At 43.6% G+C, this 16,204-nt stretch overlaps 1 pseudogene; it reads left to right on the top strand.

Moving 5' to 3' along the window:
* The first annotated feature begins 225 nt into the window (after window positions 1-225).
* On the top strand, window positions 226-314 carry LOC128598044 (uncharacterized; annotated as a pseudogene).
* Window positions 315-16,204: the final 15,890 nt, after the last annotated feature.

Below are 16,204 nucleotides of genomic sequence, written 5' to 3'. Positions count from 1 at the left end.
CCGCAGCCTAAAGTCTGCCCCAGACATCTGGTTAACCCCAGGGCACTGTGGCGATCGAGGCTGAAACCAACGTGCGGTCGACATGGATGCCACGTATATCCAGCAGCCAAGTCCCAGCAGGCAGGCACAAGAGCCCGGGTACTAGTTCTCAGCTCCAGTGTTTAAGGTGGGATGGGGAGGAGAGAAGAAAGAAAAAGAGAAAGAAAAATTAAAAAGTCATACCAGACCCTTTAGTAGTTTACAAGCATCAAGCCTGTTCACGCACGTGTGTGAGATGCGCCTCTCTTCTTTGTTGGTGCATTATCCCTCTGACATGCAAAAAGAAAGGAAAAAAAAAATCAACGGAAAAGGAGAAAGAAAGATAAAATAGGGAAGTAAATTACAAAATAAAATAACCCTGGTCAAGCAGCAAGCAATGTCACGTCAACATCCTGCAGAAGCCAACTAGGGCAGGACGAGGGGAAAAGTCTGGCTTAGACAATTTGAGTCAGCTTGAATATTGTGGGTCCTGGACATCTATCTGATTGACCAGTGGGACACAGACAACTGGTACAACCAGCCAACACCCACTAAAGATTTCTGGTCCTCCCACAGTCCCCAGCTGGCTGGTGGAATTGGGAACTGGGAAAAGCAGCGCCCCGTCAGTCCTACTCAACCAGGGAGCGGGTGAAGACCCAAAGACCATGACGAAAAACAGTAAGTTCCCCTGTTGCAGGAAGACAAGACCCAATGAAGAGACAGAGCACTCAAACACCGTATTTAAGAGGAAAAAGGCTTTATTCAGCCAGCGGAGCAAACAGCATAAATGAATTTAAAATGGCCACACTCTGACTGGCTTCGTCTTTCCCTTTTTTTTTTTGTTTTTTTCAGTTTTTGGCCGGGGCTGGGTTTGAACCCGCCAACTCCAGCATATGGCACTGCCACCCTACTCTGTTGAGCCACAGGCGCTGTTCCCCCCCTCCCTTTTTTTTGTAGAGACAGTCTCACACTATTGTACTTGGTAGAGTGCGGTGGAGTCACACAGCTCATAGTAACCTCCAACTCCTGGCTTAGGCCATTCTCTTGCCTCAGCCTCCCGAGTAGCTGGGACTACAGGCGCCTGCCACAACAACCAGCTATTTTTTTGTTGCAGTTTGGCAGGAGCTGGGTTTGAACCCACCACCCTTGGTATATGGAGCCGGTGCCCGACCCACTGAGCCACAGGCACCGCCCCAGGTCTCTCCCTTTCTATCTCCAGTCAAAAAATTCCAACCGGATGGCATCTGTGGCCTGTGGGTAGGGCGCCGGCCCTATATACCAAGGGTGGAGGGTTCAAATTCCTAACAGTAATCAAATTACTTATTTTATCCTAAATTAAATTTACAACAAGCTCAAATAACAATACCAGGCCTGGGCACAGCATCATTATTTGATATTGGTGGCTCACGCCTATAATTCTAGCACTTTGGGAAGTGGAGGCAGCATCTTTGCTTAAGGCCAGGGGTTTAAGGCCAGCCTGGGCAACACAGCAAGACCCTATTCCTACAAAAATCAAGCCAGAACAAAAAACAAAAACAAGGCAGCACCTGTGGCTCAGTGGGTAGGGCGCTGGCCCTGTATCCCGAGGGTGGTGGGTTGGAACCCAGCCCCCGCCAAAGTGCAACAAAAAAATAGCTGGGTTGTGGCGGACACCTGTAGTCCTAGCTACTCGGGAGGCTGAGGCAAGAAAATCGCCTAAAGCCCAGAAGTTGGAGGTTGCTGTGAGCTGTGTGATGCCACGGCACTCTACCAAGGACGATAGTGTGAGACTGTCTCTACAAAAAAAAAAAAAAAAAAAAAAGAAAATCCAACCTTTCTCATTGGTCAGTTTAAATCAAGCAGAAGATGTTCCAGCCCCCACAGAACTACAGGAGTTTACAGAAGTGGAAATTTCCAGGTCCCAGGAAGTTAAGTCTACAAATTCTTTTTTTTTTTTTTTTTGTAGAGACAGAGTTTCACTTTATCGCCCTCGGTAGAGTGCTGTGGCGTCATACAGCTCACAGCAACCTCCAACTCCTGGGCCTAGGCGATTCTCCTGCCTCAGCCTCCCGAGTAGCTGGGACTACAGGCGCCCGCCACAACGCCCGGCTATTTTTTTGTTGCAGTTTGGCTGGGGCCGGGTTTGAACCCATCACCCTCGGTATATGGGGCCAGCGTCCTGCTCACTGAGCCACAGGCGCGGCCCAAATTCTTTTTTTTTTTTTTTAAGAGACAGAGTTTCACTTTGTTACCCTGGGTAGAGTGCTACGGTGTCACAGCCCACAGCAACCTCCATCTCTTTGGCTTAGGTGATTCTCTTGCCTCAGGCTCCCAAGTAGCTGGAACTACAGGCACCCGCCATAATGTCCAGCTATTTTTTTGTTGCAGTTTGGCTGGGGCCAGGTTCCAACGGGCCACCCTGGGTATATGGCCCCGGCGCCCTACTCACTGAGCCACAGGCACCGTCCATGTCTACAAATTCCTAAGAGCTGAGTCACCATGGAGAGGATCCTGCAGGTGTATCCTTGAGGTCTCCTTGAGAAGACCTGTTCTCCTAGACCTCACCCTTCCCAGGTATCCTCTCTCATTCTCCTGCCCCCGCCCCTTTTTTTCTTCTTTCTTTGTTTTTTTTTTTTTGGAGACAGAGTCTCACTATGTCACCCTCAGTAGAGTGCTGTGGCATCACAGCTCATAGCAACCTCAAACTCTTGGGCTTAAATGATTCTCTTGCCTCAGTCTCCCAAGTAGCTAGGACTACAGGTGTCCACCACAATGCCTGGCTATTCTTTGGTTGCAGTTGTCATTGTTGTTTAGCAGGCCTGGGCCAGGCTCGAACCCATCAGCCTTGGTGTATGTGGCTGGGACCATACTCACTGAGCTACAGGCGCTGAGCCTCATTCCCCCCTTTTGAGACTCCATATATTCTAATTTGGGGTCTCAATATCAACTTGCTTCTGCAGGAGCTGGTATTAATCACTTTTCACATTTGACTTTACATTGTTTTTCTACAAAATCTAAGACATGGGCGGCGCCTGTGGCTCAGTCGGTAAGGCGCCGGCCCCATATACCGAGGGTGGCGGGTTCAAACCCAGCCCCGGTTGAACTGCAACCAAAAAATAGCTGGGCGTTGTGGCGGGTGCCTGTTGTCCCAGCTACTCGGGAGGCTGAGGCAAGAGAATCGCTTAAGCCCAGGAGTTGGAGGTTGCTGTGAGCTATGTGATGCCATGGTACTCTACCAAGGGCCATAAAGTGAGACTCTGTCTCTACAAAAAAAAAAAAAAAAAAAAAATCTAAGACATAGAAGTATTTCTGATCTGTCCTATAGTTTCTTTCCCAGTTCCTTCTGCTGCAGCACCTTTGCATGGTGCTACAGGCATCAAACTTCAGAGTCACCTGGCTGGGCTTTCCTGAATGGTCTGGAACAGCACTCAGTTAAGGAACTGTGACTCCTCTCGGGTTCTCTACCCAGGCCTCAATTAAACCATGGTGGGGGGCTAATATACATAAGGGTTTTCACTTTTCCTTGTGTTACATATAGAGTACTGTCTCCGATTATGAGTGCAAGCTCCCTTCTGGGTGCCTTCACATTCATAAAAGCTATAAAGGAGTCACTCTTTGTACTATCTTAGTGGTGTGGGTGCACAGATCACATCCCTCCTCCCCTTTTCCCAAAGTCCAAAGTCCAATTAAGACAAATCCACAAAGAGTTTCCTCAGGCTTCAGCTTTGCATCAACCAGCCAGCTCCCACTATGTGACTGGAGCAGGGCATGTTGACCATGTTAAATGTTACCTTTGGTTCCCACAGGGCAGTGAAGCTTTCTTCAGCCAGCTGTGATGAATCCAGGCGAGGATCCCTTGTACCTTCACTGCCATGCGTGGGGTCTGGATGATGGTGTACAGTCCCTTCTACCTTGGTTTGAGGGGGACCAGATTCTGATCCTTGACCTAGACTTAAGCCCCTTAATCCCCCAGAGAGAAAGGATGTACAGATACAAAAGATTAAACAGAACACGGTTAATTACCCAAGTAGAGATCTTCCTTGCTATTCTTCCTAGAACTTCTAACCGCCTGTTCAATTCTATCTCTCCCAGCTCTTTTAGGAGTGCCTGCTAAATTGCAGAGGATTGATGGAGGCCTCTATGAACAACACCAGTGGCAAAGCCTGTATCCAAATAAGCTTTGCTTCCTGGGAGAGTTTATGAATTCCTGCTCTTATGGCCCTATTCATGCACTCTAACCTGCCTGAGCTTTGAGGCCTATATGTTACATACAGTTTCCAGGTGATATTGAAAGCTTTAGCTATCATTTGCACAATTTCTGTTATGAAGGCTAGCCCACTGTCAGATCTAAACCAGTGGCAACCTAAACCATGGGATGATTTCTCTCAGCAACAGTTACTACTTCAGGAGCCCTCTTCATCCTGGTGGGGAAGGCTTCCACCTATTTCAAGTATGTGTAGACTAGAACTAGTAAGCACCAGTTTCCTCTACATCTGGACAACTCAGTATAGTCCATTTGCACATCTTTATTTATTTATTTATTTTTTTTGTGGTTTTTGGCTGGGGCTGGGTTTGAACCCGCCACCTCTGGCATATGGGACCGGCGCCCTACTCCTTTGAGCCAGAGGCGCCGCCCCATTTGCACATCTTTAAAAGGGGCTTCCCTGGAGGACTGAATTTCAGGTGGTAGGCATTGTCCCTGTCTAGCATTGTGTTGCTTACATGCCACACAATGCTGGCTGACTTTCTTGGCAAGAGTGGCCAATAGGGGAATGTAAAAGTATCTCCCCAGAAGCTTCTTAATTTTCTTTTGCCTCTGTCCTAAGTGCATGGCCTCATGCATACAACCTCTATAACCAACATCAGAGTTTTACACAGTAAGCTTTGATATTCAGTGAGACATGAGTTGGTCAACCAATGATATCTCTCAGTATTCATAAGGGTGACCATTGCGTATGGTACCCAGACTCTTTTAAGTTTTTTCCCAAAGTCAACTTATCAGCTTTCTTGCGCCAGCATGGCAGTGGCTGCAAGTGTTTTTAGGCATTGGGGCCATCCTTTCGAGACTCCGTCAAGTTGCTTAGAGAGATAAGCAACTTGTCCTGCCCAGGATGCTATGTTGTGAGCATTCTACCAGCTGTTCTACCTCTTTCTGATATCTTTTGGCTTGGCCTGATCAGGGAAGCTTCATGCCAGGACTGTACACAGTTTTTCCTTTAGCCTCTTGAAGGCTTTGGTTGGCCAGATTTCTACTTAATTGGCCTATTCTCTCCCCCCTTAGTAACTTCATGCAATGGTTTGGCCAGTCTATATGTTTCACACAGCCTTTCACAGAAATTCTCAGGGCTTTCATCTAACTTCTGCATGACCTCAGCCACCTCGCATACATTTGTGGCTTTCTAGCTTCCCTACACTGACAGGGACAAAGTCAGGGTTGGGTCCAGGGTAAGAGAATGAAACCATTTAGCAGTCATCTACAAATATCTATAAGTTCTAGATTTCAAGGCTAAGGTTCATACAATGAGAACATTAGTATTCCTACTTACAGACTTAGCACAGTTCTTAAGATAATACCTAGTTTTAAGAGTCCCTACAGAACTGATCCAAAGTTCTGAACTGTTGCTGTCCACTAGCCCAATCAATGACACAGAGGTATCACTGCAGACGGAATGATTTATTTATTAAGGGAAGACTGGAGACTCACTCAGGCCCACAGTGATTACCCATCTTTATTCACTGTATTATATATCCAAACTCATCAGATAAGAATAACCAAGAATAAAGAACAAAAGCACTAGTTGAGACTGCCATAAAAAATTTCTCCTCAGCATAAATGTTACAAAGCACGTACATGTCATTTCTAATTCTGGAGCATTTAACTTAAAGATAAACTACAAGGACACCAGGCTATCTGTTCTGTTTGCCCACCTCTAAAAAGGTTAAATGAAACTTTTGTGTAATTTGAAGTTAGGGAATGAAGAGCAACAGTTCAGCTCCAGACAGGTGCTAAATCTCCAGCTACAACTTGGCAGGGGGACCTTAGACCATCTCTCAAGGCTTTTTAGCTAGCAGGGAAGAATTAACCCCTGCATCTCTGCTGTTTTAGCAAGCAGGGAGGAATTAACCCCTGAGTCTCGCTTATAGCCGGGAATGGAATTTTCCCTTCTTAGGACCTCATACCTGAAGGAGCACATATGAGACAAAGCCACCTTTCTGGGGTGCTGAAAACCGTGCCCCTTCACTGGACAATTCAAGTGAATATTCCTGAACATCAGTTGAGGGTGCGGCCACTTATGAAGCCATGTTATAGTCACAACATTTACTGGGAAATTCTCATTCAGGTTCCAGTTTTTCCTGAGGTATCTATATAGACACAGCAGATAATGTTTAATACTGCACACATTTTTCCAGTGTAGCCAATGGGCAACCTTTGTTGAGCCTTAAGGTTTCAGAGCAAATGTAACTACTGTAAACAATTCTATATTCTTTGGCCAGTTTCTTAGTCCCATTTAACAGATGGATTTAGTAAAACAGCTATGTCTCATTTTATGAGCTGGCATTGCAGACAAGGCTGGAATTTAATACATGTGGGCCACAGTTTTTTCCTTTTGAACCATTTTTCTCTAATTTCTCGCTTTAATAAACACAAATTATAGCAGAATTAATTTAATTACCAAAATAAACTATACTTTCAGTATACTGGGTTGGATTATTTGCATAAAGTGCAGCAAGAATAATTAATTATTAGCCATTTAGGCTTTTCTTCCCTTTAAAATTGGTTTTGCTGTACATTTTATAAAGAATCTCAGGTTAGACTTGAAAGCCTTCTCTGAGCCCAAGTTTCATCCAATAGATACCTGTATGCATTTGGTAAATTCCTCTTCTCTTGAGGTCCCCAAGCAAATTTTGATTCCTGGACCTGTAGAAAGTAAACTTCTTTACTCATGGCAGATCAGGAAATGTTATTGGTGAGGTATTTATTTGGCCAGTCTTTCCAATGGGCTTTTTAATTGGCCTTATAAAGTCAACCTTAATTCCTTAAAGCAGCCTAGATGCCTCTGAAAATGCTATTCCATTTAAAGCCTTGGAAAAATAACCAGTGCCTTTGTCATGTCCTATAGAACAAAACAGATTCTTTTTTTTTTTTTTTTTTTTTGAGACAGAGCTTCAAGCTGTTACCCTGAGTAGAGTACTAGGGCATCACAGCTCACAGCAACCTCCAACTCCTGGCTCAAGCGATTTTCCTGACTCTGCCTCCCAAGTAGCTGGGACTACAAGCACCTGCCACAATGCCCAGCTATTTTTGGTTGCAGCTTGTTGTTTGGCGGGCTTGGCCTGGATTTGAACCTGCCAGCTCAGGTGTATGTGGCTGGCGCCTTAGCCGCTTGAGCCACAGGCGCCGGACCACAAAACAGATTCTTTTTTTTTTTTTTTTTTTTGTAGAGACAGAGTCTCACTTTATGGCCCTCGGTAGAGTGCCGTGGCCTCACACAGCTCACAGCAACCTCCAACTCCTGGGGCTTAAGCGATTCTCTTGCCTCAGCCTCCCGAGTAGCTGGGACTACAGGCACCCGCCACAATGCCCGGCTATTTTTTTTTTTTGTTGCAGTTTGGCTGGGGCCGGGCTTGAACCCGCCACCCTTGGCATATGGGGCCGGCGCCTTACCGACTGAGCCACAGGCGCCGCCCCACAAAACAGATTCTTATTAAACGTATGCAAATAACTGTATTGTCAGAAATTCAGAATACTTGCAAATGGCTTTCAAATTCCAGAGAAATCACAGAGAGAAATAATAAATGTTTCAAATTCTGCCTATAAGTACATACATTGCTGGAAGCTACAAATATCTCAAGAGACAGAAAATGAGTTTCTTGACTTCTGGAAAACAGAATACAGAAAGAATCAGCAATGTTTCAAACAAAAAAACCGTAAATCAGTCTCTAAAAAATAGTCAGCATTGTGGTGGGTGCCTCTACTCGCAGCTACTTGGGACGCTGAGGCAAAAGAATCACTTGAGTCCAAGAGTTTGAGGTTGCTGTGAGCTATGACACCACAGCACTCTACCAAGGGTGACAAAGTGAGACTGTCTTAAAAAAACAAAAACAGGGCGGCGCCTCTGGCTCAGTCGGTAGGGCGCCAGCCCCATATACCGAGGGTGGCGGGTTCAAACCCGGCCCTGGCTGAACTGCAAGCAAAAAACAGCCGGGCCTGGGTGGTGCCTGTGGCTCAAGGAGTAGGGCACCGGTCCCATATGCCGGAGGTGGTGGGTTCAAACACAGCCCTAGCCAACAACAACAACAACAAAAAATAGCCGGGCGTTGTGGCGGGCGCCTGTAGTCCCAGCTACTCAGGAGGCTGAGGCAAGAGAATCGCTTAAGCCCAGGAATTGGAGGTTGCTGTGAACTGTGTGATGCCATGGCACTCTACCAAGGGCCATAAAGTGAGACTCTGTCTCTACAAAAAACAAACAAACAAAAAAAAAAAAAAACCCAAAAAATAACAATCATAACAAATGAGTCCAGTTCCATGTAACTGATTTCTGTTCTGTTTCAAGTTAGGTTAGCAATACTCAAGGAATATGTTAGCTTTCTAATCAAAGTCCTAAAAGTTTGCTTTGAGTAGCTCAGTGGGTAGGGTGCCAGCCCCATAAACCAAGGGTGGCAGGTTCAAACCAAGCCCCAGCCAAACTGCAACAAAAAAATAGCTGAGCGTTGAGGCGGGCGCCTGTAGTCCCATCTACTCAGGACACTGAGGCAAGGGAATCACCTAAGCCCAGGAGTTGTGAGCTGTGTGGCGCCATGGCACTCTACTGACGGTGACAAAATGTGACTTTGTCTCTACAAAAAAAAAAAAAAGTTTGCTTTTAGCCCAATAGTACTTAATTTTCAAAGACTTCAGAAATTTGAATTTGAGAGAATTCACCAGCCTTTCCTAATATTTCCCTGGAGGAACAAACTTTGGACTCAGCCAGTTATAAAAAACACTTTCTGAGATGAATTGAAATTATTACTGACAGGGTGGCGCCTGTGGCTCAGTGAGTAGGGCGCTGGCCCCATATACTGAGAGTGGTGGGTTCAAACCCAGCCCCAGCCAAACTGCAGCAAAAAAATAGCCAGGCATTGTGGCGGGTGCCTGTGGTCCCAGTTGCTCAGGAGGTTGAGGCAAGAGAATCACCTAAGCCCAGGAGTTGGAGGTTGCTGTGAGCCATGTGAACATCATGGCACTCTACCCGAGGGCAGTACGGTGAAACTCTGTCTCTACAAAAAAAATTATTACTGACAATATACACTAAAACAGACCAATATTTTATAATATTGTAACATACATATAAACATAATACACACAAAATTAACCATTTCATATTTGACAATATTTCCTATACATTTTTAACATACCAAATAAGCCTAATATGTCTTTCTCAGATTTTCAGTGATCTTAATATTTCAAAAAGACCAAATTTAGAGTTTTGTTTTTTTTGTAGAGACAGAGTCTCACTTTATCACCTTTGGTAGAGTGCCATGGTGTTGCACAGCTCACAGCAACCTCCAACTCCTGGGCTAAGGTGATTCTCTAGCCTCAGCTTCCCGAGTAGCTTGTGGACTACAGGTGCCCACCAAAACACCTGGTGCCTGACTACAGGCGCCGCCCCCTCGGTATATGGGGGCAGCGCCCTACCCACTGAGCCACAGGTGTACCACAAATTTAGAGTTTTGATTTTGGAAAGTTTGTCAAACATTGAAGGCTTAAAACATTTGTTCAAGGGTGGCGCCTGTGGCTCAGTGGGTAGGGCGCCGACCCCATACACCGAGGGTGGCAGGTTCGAACCCGGCCCTGGCCAAACTATAACAAAAAATAGCTGGGCATCATGGTGGGCACCTAGAGTCCCAGCTACTCGGAAGGCTGAGGCAAGAGAATCGCCTAAGCCCAGGAGCTAGAAGTTGTTGTGAGCTGTGATACCACAGTACTCTACCGAGGGTGATAAAGTGAGACTCTGTCTCTAAAAAAAAAAAGAAAAAATTGTCCAAACAGGATTACAAGCCAAAAGATTCTAAAAGCAATACTGGATAGACAATTGGATCACATGCAAATTCCTTCACAAATTTTCTTTTACGAACCTTATTCACTCCTGCACAGACAGTTTACAAACATTCTAAACTTTCTGGATTATCCTATTATTTTCTTAAATAACCATTCTGTTTAAGGACAAAACTTACCACGTAAGATTTTTTCTTCCTTTCTAGTTTTTCTTATTCTCAAAAAAACCACTTTTCAGGGTGGCACCTGTGGCTCAAAGGGGTAGAGCGCTGGTCCCATATCCCGGAGGTGGCAGGTTCAAACCCAGCCCCTGGGGGAGGTGGGGCAAGATTGCGGCCGAGTAACAGCTTCCCTGCAACTGGGCACGGTGAGTCTGGGGAGAAAAGACTCCAGAATTCAGAATTTGGATAGCAAATAAGATCGAATTAGAATTCCAAGCAGTAACCCAAAGATGTCTCAAAATTCAACGAATTCAAAGACCAAATGACCAAAGATTTTGACACATTGAGACAAGAAGTTGCAGCCCGGGGACAGCGCCTGTGGCTCAGTGAGTAGGGCGCCGGCCCCATATGACGAGAGTGGAGGGTTCAAACCCAGCCCTGGCCAAACTGCAACAGAAAATAGCCAGGTGCTGTGGCAGGCGCCTGTAGTCCCAGCTGCTCAAGAGAATCGCGTAACCCCATGAGTTAGAGGTTGCTGTGAGCCATGTGACGCCACGGCACTCTGCCTGAGGGCGGTACAGTGAGACTCTGTCTCTACAAAAAAAAAAAAAAGAAGTTGCAGCCCTCAAAGATCTGAGAAACACAGTAGAATCCCTCAGTAACAGAATGGAGCAAGCAGAAGAAAGGATTTCTGACACTGAAGATAAACTCTCAAAGAGGAAGAGAAATGGAGGGCAAAAACAGATCACTCTCTCAGAGAGCTCTGGGATAATTAGAAGAAAACCCATATTTGACTTATAGGGATCCCGGAAAGCAACGAAGTGGCTTCACAAGGCACAGAGTGTCTTCTCCATGAGATTATGAAGGAGAACTTTCCAGACATGCCAAGAGATTCTGAAATTCAGATAGCAGACAGTTTCAGAATTTCAGCACAACTCAACCCAAATAAGACATCCCTGGGCGACGCCTGTGGCTCAGTCAGTAAGGCGCCGGCCCCATATACTGAGGCTGACAGGTTCAAACCCAGCCCCGGCCAAACTGCAACCAAAAAATAGCCGGGCGTTGTGGCGGGTGCCTGTAGTCCCAGCTACTTGGGAGGCTGAGGCAAGAGAATCGCTTAAGCCCAGGAGTTGGAGGTTGCTGTGAGCTGTTTGAGGCCACAGCACTCTACCGAGGGCCATAAAGTGAGACTCTGTCTCTACAAAAAAAAAAAAAAAAAAAGACATCCCTCAGACACATCATAATCAATTTCACTAAAGTTAATATGAAGGAGAAAATTCTGAAAGCAGCCAGACAAAAGAAAACCATCACCTGCTCAGGAGGCTGAGGCAGGAGAATCGCTGAAGCCCAAGAGCTAGAGGTTGCTGTGAGTCCTGTGACATCATGGCACTCTACTGAAGGCGGTAAAGTAAGACTCTGTCTCTATAAAAAAAAAAAAAAAGAAAGAAAACCTCACCTACAAGGGCAAGAATATTAGAATAACTGCAGATCTCTCTGCTGAAACCTTTCAAGCAGAAGAGGATGGTCATCGACTTTTAATTTCCTAAAACAAAATAACTTTTAACCCAGGATCCTGTACCCAGCTAAACTGAGTTTCATTTATGATAGAGAAATTAAATACTTCAATGCCATTCACATGTTGAAGAAATTTGCCATAACTAAACCAGCTCTCCAGGATATTCTCAGACCTATCCTCCATAAAGACCAGTGTAATCCTCCACCACAAAAGTAAACCCACCCAGAAAATTTTGATCAAATTCCAACTTCTACAGTCGCAAAAGGATTAAAAATGTCCACCGGACTCTCAAAGGCTTATCAATATTCTCAATTAATGTTAATGGTTTAAATTGTCCTCTAAAGAGGCACAGGTTGGCTGACTGGATACAAAAACTCAAGCCAGATATCTGCTGCATACAAGAATCACATCTTACATTAAAAGACAAATATAGACTCAAGGTGAAGGGATGGTCATCTATACTCCAGGCAAATGGAAAAAGACAGGCGTTGCAATCCTATTCGCATATGCAATAGGCTTTAAACCAACCAAAATAAGGAAGGATAAGGATGGACACTTCATATTTGTTAAAGGTAATACTCAATATGATGAGATTTCAATTATTAATATTTATGCACCCAACCAGAACACACCTCAATTTATAAGAGAAACTCTAACAGACATGAGCAACTTGATTTCCTCCAGTTCCATAGTAGTTGGAGATTTTAACACCCCTTTAGCAGTGCTGGATAGATCCTCCAAAAAGAAGCTAAGCAAAGAAATTTTAAGAGTTAAACTTAACCATTCAACATCTGGACTTAACAGACATCTACAGAACATTTCATCCCAACAAAACTGAATACACATTCTTCTCATCAGCCCACAGAACATACTCCAAAATCGACCACATCCTAAGCCACAAATCTAACCTCAGCAAATTTTTTTTTTTTTTTTTTTTTTTGGTTTTTGGCTGGGGCTAGGTTTGAACCCGCCACCTCTGGCATATGGGACCGGCGCCCTACTCCTTGAGTCACAGGCGCCGCCCGAACCTCAGCAAATTAAAAAAAAATAGAAATTATTCCTTGCATCTTCTCAGACCATCATGGAATAAAAGTTGAACTCAATAACAACAGGAACCTGCATACCCATACAAAAACATAGAAGCTAAATAAAATAACCTTATGCTGGAGGCTAGATGGGTTACAGATGAGATTAAGGAGGAAATCACCAAATGTTTGGAACAAAACAACAATCAAGACACGAATTACCAGAACCTCTGGGATACTGCAAAGGCAGTCCTAAGAGGGAAATTTATAGCACTGCAAGCCTTCCTCAAGAAAACGGAAAGAGAGGAAGTTAATAACTTAATGGGACATCTCAAGCAACTAGAGAAGGAAGAACACGCCAACCCCAAACCCAGCAGGTGAAAAGAAATAACCAAAATCAGAGCAGAATTAAATGAAATTGAAAACAAAAGAATTATACAGGGCGGCGCCTGTGGCTCAAAAGGGTAGGGCACCGGCCCCATATGCTGGAAGTGGCAGGTTCAAACCCAGCCCTGGCCAAAAACTGCAAAAAAAAAAAAAAAGAATTATACAACAGATCAATAAATCCAAAAGTTGGATTTTTGAAGAGATCAATAAAATAAATAAACCTTTGGTCAACCTAACCAGGAAAAAAAGAGTAAAATCTCTAATTTCATCAATCAGAAATGGTAACAGTGAAATAACAACAGGCCCCTCAGAAATTCAAAAAATCCTTAACGAATACTACAAGAAACTCTACTCTCAGAAATATGAAAATCTGAAAGAAATTGGCCAATACCTAGAAGTACGCCATCTACCAAGACTTAGCCAGAATGAAGTGGAAATGTTGAACAGGCCTATATCAGGTTCTGAAATAGCATCAACTATACAAAATCTTCCTAAAAAGAAAAGCCCAGGACCTGATGGCTTTATGTCAGAATTCTACCAAACTTTTAAAGAACTAGTACCTATATTACTAAACCTCTTCTAAAATATAGAAAAAGAAGGAATATTACCCAACACATTCTACGAAGCAAACATTACCTTGATCCTCAAACCAGGGAAAGAACCAACAAGAAAAGAAAATTATAGACCAATATCACTAATGAATATTGATGCTAAAATACTCAATAAGATCCTAACAAACAGAATCCAACAACACATCAAAAAAATTATACACCAGGACCAAGTCGGATTTATCCCAGGGTCTCAAGGCTGGTTCAATATACATAAATCTATAAATGTAATTCAGCACATAAACAAACTAAAAAATAAGGACCATATGATTCTTTCAATTGATGCAGAAAAAGCTTTTGATAATATCCAGCATCCCTTCATGATCAGAACACTTAAGAAAATTGGTATAGAAGGGACATTTCTTAAACTAATAGAGGCCATCTACAGCAAACCCAATATCATATTGAATGGAGTTAAATTGGAATCATTTCCACTTAGATCAGGAACCAGGCAAGGTTGCCCATTGTCTCCATTGCTCTTTAACATTGTAATGGAAGTTTTAGCTCTTTAACATTGCAATGGAAGTTTTAGCTCTTTAACATTGCAATTAGGGAAGAAAAGGTGATCAAGGATATCCACATAGGGTCAGAAGAGATAAAACTTTCACTCTTTGCAGATGATATAATCGTATATCTGGAAAACACTAGGGATTCTACTACAAAACTTTTAGAAGTGATCAAGGAATACAGCAATGTCTCAGGCTACAAAATCAACAACACCCATAAATCTGTAGCCTTTATATATACCAACAATAACCAAGTCGAAAAAACAGTCAAGGACTCTATTCCTTTCACAGTAGTGCCAAAGAAGATGAACTATTTGGGAGTATACCTAACAAAAGACGTGAAAGATCTCTACAAAGAGAACTATGAAACATTAAGAAATGAAATAGCTGAAGACCTTAACAAATGGAAAAACATACCATGCTCATGGCTGGGAAGAATCAACATTGTTAAAATGTCTATACTACCCAAAGCAATATATAATTTTAATGCAATTCCTATTAAAGCTCCATTGTCATATTTTAAAGATCTTGAAAAAAATACTTAGTTTTATATGGAATCAGATAAAAACCTTGAATAGCCAAAACATTACTCAGCAATAAAAACACAGCAGGAGGAATCACACTACCAGACCTGAGATGTACTATAAATTGATAGTGATCAAAACAGCACGGTATTGGCACAAAAACAGAGAAACAGATGTCTGGAACAGAACTGAGAACCAAGAGATGAATCCACCTACTTACCGTTATTTGATCTTTGACAAGCCAATTAAAAACATTCAGTGGGGAAAAGATTCCCTATTTAACAAATGGTGCTGGGTGAACTGGCTGGTGACCTGTAGAAGACTGAAACTGGATGGACTCACACCTTTCACCATTAACTAAGATAGACTCTCACTGGATAAAAGATTTAAACTTAAGACATGAAACTATAAAAATACTTGAAGAAGGCAGCACCTGTGGCTCAGTGAGTGGGGCGCCGGCCCCATATGCCGAGGGTGGCGGGTTCAAACCCAGCCCCGGCCAAACTGCAACAAAAAAATAGCCGGGCGTTGTGGCGGGCGCCTGTAGTCCCAGCTGCTTGGGAGGCTGAGGCAAGAGAATCGCGTAGGCCCAGGAGTTGGAGGTTGCTGTGAGCCGTGTGACGCCACAGCACTCTACCCAAGGGCGGTACAGTGAGACTCTGTCTTTACAAAAAAAAAAAAAAAAAATACTTGAAGAAAGTGCAGGGAAAACTCTTGAAGGAATCGGCCTGGGGGAATATTTTATGAGGAGGACTTTCTAGGCAATTGAAGCAGTATCAAAAATACACTACTGGGACCTGATCAAACTAAAAAGCTTCTGCACAGCCAAGAACATAGTAAGTAAAGCAAGCAGACAGCCCTCAGAATGGGAGAAAATATTTGCAGGTTATACCTCCAATAAAGGTCTAATAACCAGAATCCACAGAGAACTCAAACGTATTAGCAAGAAAAGAACACGTGATCCCATCTCAGGGTGGGCAAGGGACTTGAAGAGAAACTTCTCTAAAGAAGACAGACGCATGATCTACAAACACATGAAAAAAAGGTCATCATCCTTAATCATCAGAGAAATGCAAATCAAAACTATTTTGAGATATCACCTGACCCCAGTAAGAGTAACCCACATAACAAAATCTCAAAACCAGAAATGTTGGCGTGGATGTGGAGAAAAGGGCACACTTCTACACTGCTGGTGGGAATGCACACTAATACGTTCCTTCTGGAAGGATGTCTGGAGAATACTTAGAGACCTAAAAATAGACCTGCCATTCGATCCTATAATTCCTTTACTAGGTTTATACCCAGAAGACCAAAAATCACAATATAACAAAGACATCTGGACCAGAATGTTTATTGCAGCCCAATTCATAATTGCTAAGTCATGGAAGAAGCCCAAGTGCCCATCGACCCACGAATGGACTAGCAAATTGTGGTACATATATAC

The sequence above is a fragment of the Nycticebus coucang genome, chromosome 10, assembly GCF_027406575.1.
Source record: "Nycticebus coucang isolate mNycCou1 chromosome 10, mNycCou1.pri, whole genome shotgun sequence".
NCBI lineage: Eukaryota > Metazoa > Chordata > Mammalia > Primates > Lorisidae > Nycticebus > Nycticebus coucang.
The sequence above is the reverse complement of the archived record's forward strand: the minus strand, read 5'-3'. Positions and strand labels throughout refer to the sequence as shown.